Below are 8,294 nucleotides of genomic sequence, written 5' to 3'. Positions count from 1 at the left end.
CCAGCCCCCGGGGGTCGCGGTCCGTGGTCGGAGCAGCCAAGTGGGACACTGTGGGCCGGGGCGTGGCGCCGTGGCCCAGTCAGGGAGGCATCTCATGCACTGACATGACCCAGGGGTTGGCGCGCATGTCCGGTTGATGGAATCGTGTCTTCAAAGGGGGCAGGAGGGTAGGAGAGGCTTCCTTCTGTTCTTAGGTGTCTCTGAGGTTCGTGGTTTGTGTCGTTCTGTTTTGGTTTTTTTTTTTTTCTTTTTTACCTTGGGTGCAATGTGTGTGTCAAAAGTTTTTATTTTGATATTTTGAAAGAGACCAAATTGGGCCCAAATTGCCTTTCTCGAAGGTGCTGTGTGCACTCAGAACGCCTTTAGTGCTGATAAATAAAACACGGGGACTCTGAGGTTCTACTGTGCGAATCGTAGTGAACTCATCCTGTCAAATATATCCTCACTATTTTCACAGAGAGCCTCTGGCTGTGGCATCTGTCCTCCGGCCGCCCCCCCCTGCCCCCCCCCCGCCCCCCGCGAGCCCAGGGCCTGGCTCATAGAGCATCGGCTTCAGTGGACACTTTGTCCCTACAAAGCCGCACCCGAGTGGCAAGCTCCCCTGGGCTCGCGGACACGGCTGGAGCCCCTGGGGGATCAGAGTGGGGAGGTAAAGTGTCGGGAAATCATCAGCACAGCTCAGTTTGGGGGCCCCGGGACAGCAGCAGGGGCAGTACGAAGGGTCAAAGTGGGAGACACCACCCCACCGCAGGCTCAGACCCCGGGGCCCACCGTGTCCTCAAGACAACCCTCAAAGACCCCAGCGTCCGGGACAAGTGCCTGGAGAGCAAGCAGAGCTGTCCAGAGTCAAGCACCCATCCGTCCTGCCCCTGACCCCAGGGCACGAGGGGCACTCAGAGCAGAACCCCACAATATGTGTGGGGGAGGGGAGGGGGGCCTACACGTGGGGCCGTACGTGGGATCCCAGCACTTCTGCCCAAGCCCACGGGGCCCCCACCCACTCCTGCTCACCTTCCTTGGCCAGAAACACCCTTCCCAGGTGCTCCCGTTCAGTCCAAGCCCCTCCCAGCCATACAACCCCCACCTCGGGGGCCCGGGGCCACCCTCTCACATGGACACACCTACTGTGTGCTGCCCTTGGGGGCTTCCAGACAGGCTCTGTGGTGAGCTGGGGTCTTTGGTCTCCTCGGGGGTCTCTAGCAGGGCCTGAGAGAGGGGGGCACAAAGGGGCTCAGGGTTGGAATTTGGGGTTAGGGTGGAGTGAGTCTGAGCTGTGTTGGCAACAGCTATCTGGTGATTTGGGGATGCAGACCCCTGGGGCCCGGCGGGGTCCGCAGCACTGGGCGCCTCTGTTCAACTCGCCAAACCTGGGGCAGCAGGGACCAGCAGCATTCCAGTCCCGGGGAACAGGAGGGAAATTCCTGGCTCCACCCCAGATTGCAAATCCGACTCCGACGCGGCAGCGCCCGCCTGGCCGGCAGGTGGCAGCATTGGCCCAGCTCCGTGGCTCGGGCAGCTCAGCTGCCGAGGCCCCGCGACCGGCACGGGGGCACCCTGACCTCATCGACAGGCTCAGAGACACACGCTTACTGCACAGCTTCACCCACACCGACACCGGGGCCCACAGACCCACACACGGACAAACACCACCTCACCCTGACTCGCTGCGAAGTGAGTGACACAGGTGCATCCGGAGTGGGGGACCTGGCCTTCCAGAGGGCCCTGTGCATGCGCCCCAGAGCACCCCGTTTGATCCACGGGACAGGGCTGGACAAAGACAAGGGGGTTGGGTCAGGAGCAGCCCAGGCAGAGGCCCCATACAGGGACCGCAGCTCCCTGAGCCCCCGAGGGCCTGGCTCGTCCCCTCTAGGAAGCCAGCGTGCCTGCTCGCCCCACGACTGCAGGTCCCTCTGGGAGCTGCCCCGAGGCAGGCGGGGTGGGCAAGGGGACACCATACTTTAGCAACAAGGTCACATAAGGCTGTATTTTTCAGTCGCATCCTATACTAGGCCCAAAGCCTGACCCCAATGACCCCTTCGCCCCACCAGCCCAGAGACAGGGTAGGAGAGATGGTTCCTGGGACCGGGTGAGGGAGGTGCAGGGACGGGACGGGCGAGCCCCTGGATGTGGGGGGTCAGGGCAGCTGCCCGTGGACCGGCCACCAGAGGGAGAAGAAGGCATGCCCACCTCCTCCCCCAGGCCCCATAAAGGGGGAGGCTTCCCACACAGCCACAGGCTTCCCACGGCATATCTGCTCAGGGACACCCCCCGCCGCCGCCCCGGAGAACACGGTGGGGTCAGAATCCTGCCTCCCGGGGAGAGTGTGTAGACGGCCACACTCACACAGTGGGAAGACTCAGGACCAAAACAGACCCACAGAGACAGTCTCAGGAGTGAAGAGCCTCCGGAGAAGGACTGAATCTTTGCACTCTGCGGAGCTCGCTGGTGTTGGGGCTCCTCGAAGCACCCCGAGAGGATGGGACTTGGGGGCCCCTGGGTCCTGTCCGTGTCCCCTGTGAATGTGCCGCGTGTGGGCCCTGGAGCTCCAGCCCTGAAGCCACGTCCCCCCCGCCCCCCTTCCCCCCCCCCCCCCCCCCCGGTCCAGTGGGTAGGCAGCAGGCAGCTCACTTCCTGGGAATGTGCCCTCAGGGCCCCGGGTCCCCCTGCAGGATTATAGCCCTGGGAGTGGCATGCTGAGCCCCTTGGGGCCACCTCTCCTTCCCAGCCGCTCCAGGCCTGGGTGCCCAAGGCCATGGCCCCTTTCCCACAGGACAGCCTCCCCCTCACCTGCAGCCCCCAGGCAAGGAGCCGGGCAGGCCGGGGCGTTCCCCAGGCCCAGGGGTTGGTGGGCTTGGACCAACCGCCCAAACTGAAAGACCCACAGGCCCGTGTCTGGGGCAGTGTACTGTGCCCTGCGGGGAGTACGAAGGGGCAGCAGAGCCCTGGGTGGACCTGGAAACCATCTTCTCTAGACCTCAGCTCTCCCGGCCATCAATGGACACGAGAATCACCAAAAAGTTGTCCAGCCAGGGGCTGCCTCTGAGGCGTGGCCCGCTGGACCCAGCCAGGTCTCCCTGGCGCTGCCTGGACCCTCTCCCCACGGCTGTCCCCCGGCCTCGGGCCTTTGCCCGGCCAGCACGTCCTCTTTGTGGCCTCCAGAACCACCGCAGTGCCCCGTCCCCCCTCCCTGCTTTATTTATAGCACACTGCACCCTGCCACGTGTCCCACGGCCCACTCCTCCCCCGTGGCCACAGTCCCGCTCCCGCCGGACCCCGAGTGACGCACTGTGCGTGTGTTGTCCAGAGCTGTCCCTGTGCCGCGTCAAGCAGGGGTTCCCTACGTGTTTGGGGTGGGAAGAAGGGAGGAAGGACGTAGGGCAGGAGGGGAGGCAGGAAGCAGCGGGGAGAGAAGGAGAAAGGCAGGCAGGAGTCCAGTGGGGACGCGAACATTTCCTATCTGGTGATGTCACATGACCCCAACTCTCAGGGATTGGGAAATATCCAGAAAATATTTCCTGTCTGTGCCCAGTACAGCCTTGCCTGGCGGGGGAAGTGGCCACACGTGGCCAGTTGCGTGGAAGGGTGGCCCTCGCTAACCCCCGAGGACCGTCTGCAGATGAGAACCGTCCTGTCCCGGGATGTCTGAGATGCTGGCCTCGCTGAGGACCCCTGGGCTGGTCCGGCGTGGTCCCAGCCCCGCTCGCTCTGTCCCTCAGGCATCCCGGAGATCAGATGGGGTCCCCAGCTGTGGGTGCGCTGCCAGAGCGCCGCGATGGGGGCCACGGAGGCAGCAGCCCACCCTCGACGCCCGCCCGCCCAGGGTGGCCAGGGCAGCACCTCGTTGTCGCCAGAACTGTCTGGGCTCCTCCCCTGCCCCTCCCGCAGGCGGCCTCCTGATTCCTAACTTAATTTATTTTGACATCCTCGCTGCCGTTTGACCTCCTTACGGAGTCACGTGGTGCTTAAAACTCATTATCCCCCCATTCCAACAGGAAGTTAATTAAACCCTTCACAGAGCCAGTGTTGATGAATGTCAGGACGGGCCTCCGGCGGATCAGTGTGAGGGTGGGGGGTGGGGAAGTGAGGCCGGGCCCTGGCAGGGGCCACAGACGGAACCTGGGTCCCCCTTCCTCCAACGCGGCCACCAGCGTCCATTCCGGAGCAGAGCGTGTGGATTCCCCAAGGATGACCTGGCTTGGCCACTCACCTGTTACATGGCCTTGGGCAACTGGCTTACTTCACTCCTCTGAGCCTTAGTTTACTCTTCCGGCAAGTGGGAATTCTAAGAGCCCCTTCTTCAGAACACCGTTATGAGCAGGCAGTGCGCTGAACTGTTTGTGCTCATCACGGCCCCACACCAGGGAAGCCCGCGGCATGGCGTGGGCGTAAGGCGATGGCGCTCCAGGGGACAGAAGAGACAGTGGGCCCTGTGAGCTGGAGCAGAGACGAGAGCCCGATCTTGTCTGGGAGCAGGGAGGGGCTTCCCTGGGGAAGGGTGCACCCGGCAGCAGGAACAGCTTGTGCAAGGGCCCTGTGGCCACAGGACATGGGAAGAGGTTCAGAGGAGAAGGTCGAATGGGGCAGGGCTGAGCCCGAGGCTATCACTAATGGCTTCTGGGAAGGTCCCACTGGCTTCAGTCTGCAGCAAGGGCAGCAGTGGCCATGGGGGACCAGTAGGGTGGGCAGTGGCAGGGGGATGGGCATAGGGGCTTGGAGCGGGGTGGGTGGTGGCACTGTATCACAGCTACAAGCAGGTGAAGTCCCCGACACGGGGAGGGCAGGGTCTCAGAAAGAAGGCCCTTCATCTGGCCTGGCCTCCAGATGCACTCCCCCATCAGCTCGGCCCCAGGCTTCCCCCAGCCTCTGCACCTGCTCTTCCCTTGCCCTCCACTCTTTCGTGAGCATCCTCTTCATCCTTCAAGGGCCACCTTAAGTTTCCAGAATATTCTGTGACTTCCTTAGTCATAGCCCAGAAACCAGTACAGGGCCTGGCACATGGGAGCCCCTTCCCCCCCCCCCACCCCACCCCCCACAACTGCCCAGCCTCGGGCAGCCCTCCTTGGGGGGTGGGGCAGCACAGCACATGCCCACAACCAGCCATCCCACAGGTCAGAGGGCAGAGGTAGACCAGGACATCAAGACCAGAGGAGCCCCGAGGGGTCACGCCCCCACCCCCACTTACATACGACGAAACCAAAGACCAGATTGGTTAAGGACCTGGTCAGGGTCGCACCCTCCAAAATGGCAGAGCCAGGATTTGGACCCAGGTCTCCCTGCTCCCAGGCCAGGCTTCAGCACACAGGCGCTGGAGTTCGGCTGCCTGGGGTTACATCCCAGCTTTACCTCGTCTGAGCTATAGGACCACTCTGAGCCTCAGTGTCTTCATCACCACCACCACAGCCCTCCAGGTACTTAAAAGCAAGTCTTACATGTCCCAGGCCCAGCTCAGCCACTTTCTGCGGGGGTGACTCTGACGTCCTAACCACCGGAGCAGAGCACAAGGATGTCGTGAGAAAATAGGAACCAGCCCAAAGGAAGGGCTCACAAAGGTGGAGGGCACAACGATGATGACATCGCCCCTAGAGCCAGCACCCCGGTCAAAGCCATGCCCAGGAGGCCTCCGGGGAGCTTTGCAACCCCAGCGGGCAGCTGCCCGAAGTCAGATCCAGGGAGCAAGGAACAGCCAGGCTGCGGCTGGGCAGCCAGCTCCACGTCGGGTACTGATAGCCCTGCACGCGGGCTGAACGCAGGTCTGTTTTCTCCACCAGGGGCTTTTGGACGGGAGCCCTGGCGCTCCTGGCAGACATGCAGGGGCAGGCGGAAACGGGTGCACAATGGGCAGCCCGTGGGGAATGGAGGTGGACACTCTCAGCCACCCCACACGCTGCTTCTCCTCTGCCACCTGATCAGGGGCCCCTGCAAAGCTGCACTCGCATGTCACCTTCTCCAGGCAGCCTACCCTGAACTCCCCGGGCAGAGGTGGTTGCTCGTACTCTGGGCTCGTACAGGCCTTCCTCTGGACAGTGTTTCTTGCTCCTCGTTCCTGAGTAGGTGCTCATCATCAACAGGCCCCCCCGAGGGGCAGCAGCCTGTGCCAGCGAGGCCCTATGGCATCGCCACTGGTCCTAAGCAGGCTGTGGTTTCCTCTTCTGGGGCCATGGGGTACCCCCCCACACACACCCGACAGGGCAGATAGAAGGGGCAAAGTTCAGGAGGAAAGTGCTCCAGAAACAGCTCTGTCCTGGGTCAGGACTGTCCAGGCGCTTCAGGGCTGTGTGACCCATGCAGGTGCGTGGGGCCCCACGCTCCGGAAGGCCCCGCGCTTGGTTTAATGCGCTATTTGGCTGCCCTGAAATTCTTAATTTTTAAACAAGAAGCTCTACATTTTCGTTTTGCACTCAGCCCCCCAAATGGTCGCCGGTCCTAGTCAGCAGACTCTGTTCCTGACCCACCCCTGAAGGCACTGGAGAGCTGGATGTGTCCTTCCCTTGGGGCCTCAGGTTTGTAAACTGTGTATGGGAAACAAGCAGCCAAAGTGACTCTCTCTTCTGCAGCAGAGACAGGCACCGCTGATGGGGCATGGCTCTTGCTCTCCTGCTGACCCTCCGCAGCCTGCTCAGCGCAGGTCCCCAGCCATCTCAGCAGCACCCGCCCGGATGCCACCGGGCCTCACAGCCCCCTCCTCTAGGACTCCTCCCCCCTCCCATTTCCCCATCCTGTAATGAGGCCCTGCTTTGGGAGTGACAACAAGGCCCAGTGGAAAGCCCAGACAGGTGGGGGGCCTCATTCAGTGGACAAATACTGTGGGTATTTGTCTCTGGGCTGAGGGAACCAGCCCACCATGGCCCCCACTGTCCCCAGAGAGGGGTGCTGGAGGAAGGCTGCCCCCACTGGCCCTGGGCAAGGAGCAGGAAGCGCTGGTGAGCCATGTGACCCTGGGCCAGTATCTTGGCCTCCTGGCCTCAGGGTTCCCATCTGTCCAGTGGTGGATAGGTGGACCTGGGTGGACCTCAGACTCCCGCCCTGCCTGCCACTGTCCTGCCCAGAGGCCCCTTGAGAGCAGCGGTGGTGCAGGGGAGAGTGCCCAGGCTCCAGGGGTAATCCTTCTCCTCCTCCCTGGGGTGGGGGCTTAGCTAGCAAGGGTCACATGGAGGGGGGATGTCTCATAGGCAAAGTGCACAGAACACAGCCAGCCTCTGAAGGTGACAGTTGTGATGATTATCTGCCGTCAGGTGGGTGGGCTAGCCGTCTGGATGGGCCATGCAGGTGTCTTTGCAAAGGTCTTCTGCTTAGCCCCTGGGCTGCACTCACCCCCTATTTCTTCTGAATATGGGACAGAGGGAGCAGGTACCAACCAAATGCAGGCCAAGAATATTAAAAGAATACAATTCAACTTGGGGGCACAGCTCCTAATGACTTGAGCTGCCCTGGAAAATGGGGGGCCTCTGGGATCCTATGAACATATCCCAAAAGACAGGAGAGACAGTGTCCGTTTCCAGGGCTAGAACAGACAGTACTGACCCTGTTCCAGGCCGGGAGGGGACGCGGGTGTCTGCTCAGCCCATGGAGGGGCCTCCTCCCCGGGCCTCCAGCAGGGGCAACTGGGGAGTCAGGGCCTGCCGAGGGGGCAATGCCCGGGTAGGGGGGGAACGCTGCGGCAGGGGCAGCAGGGACAGGATGCTGGCTTCCGCACGCTCCCCGACTTCCAGCCAGACCGGAGCCCAAGGGAGGAGGGCCAGAGGTCCCTGCTCTCCAATTTGGGGGTCGCAGCCGCAGGAGGCGGCGGACCCCGGGAATGCTGCTTCCACCTCGGTCTCGGACGGAAGTCCCCACCCGGCCACAGCCCTCCACACCCCAAATCTGACCCAAGACACTGTGGGGCATCAAGGCCTCGGGCTTCCTGACCCGGCCCTTACTGCCCGCGTCCCTCAGGCGGAGGGGGCTGTCGTGGAGTGCAGGGGCCCTGGGCGGGGCCGAGGGCCTGGGGGCGGAGCCATGAGAAGCCTGGGGCGGGGCGGGGGGGTGAGCAGAGCCATGCGGTCAGGCTTGGGGGCGGAGCTAGCGCCGAGGGGGCGGGTCCAGAGCGGCCCGAAGCTCGGCCGGACCCAGTGCCGCGGAGCGCCGGGACAGAATAGGTCGTTGAATCAGAGCTAGGCCTGGGGACAAAGCTGCGGGACCGAAGGAGGAGTCGAGGAAGCCAGAGGTCTACCCAGAGCCGGGGGCGGGGCCAGCGCCACGCAGGCCGGGGGCGGGGCCGGGGCGGGGCCAGGGCTGCTGGGAACCGGGATCCGCCC

The sequence above is a fragment of the Phoca vitulina genome, unplaced genomic scaffold (assembly GCF_004348235.1).
Source record: "Phoca vitulina isolate PV1807 unplaced genomic scaffold, GSC_HSeal_1.0 scaffold56, whole genome shotgun sequence".
In the NCBI taxonomy this organism is placed as follows: domain Eukaryota; kingdom Metazoa; phylum Chordata; class Mammalia; order Carnivora; family Phocidae; genus Phoca; species Phoca vitulina.
This window is presented reverse-complemented; position numbering follows the sequence as displayed.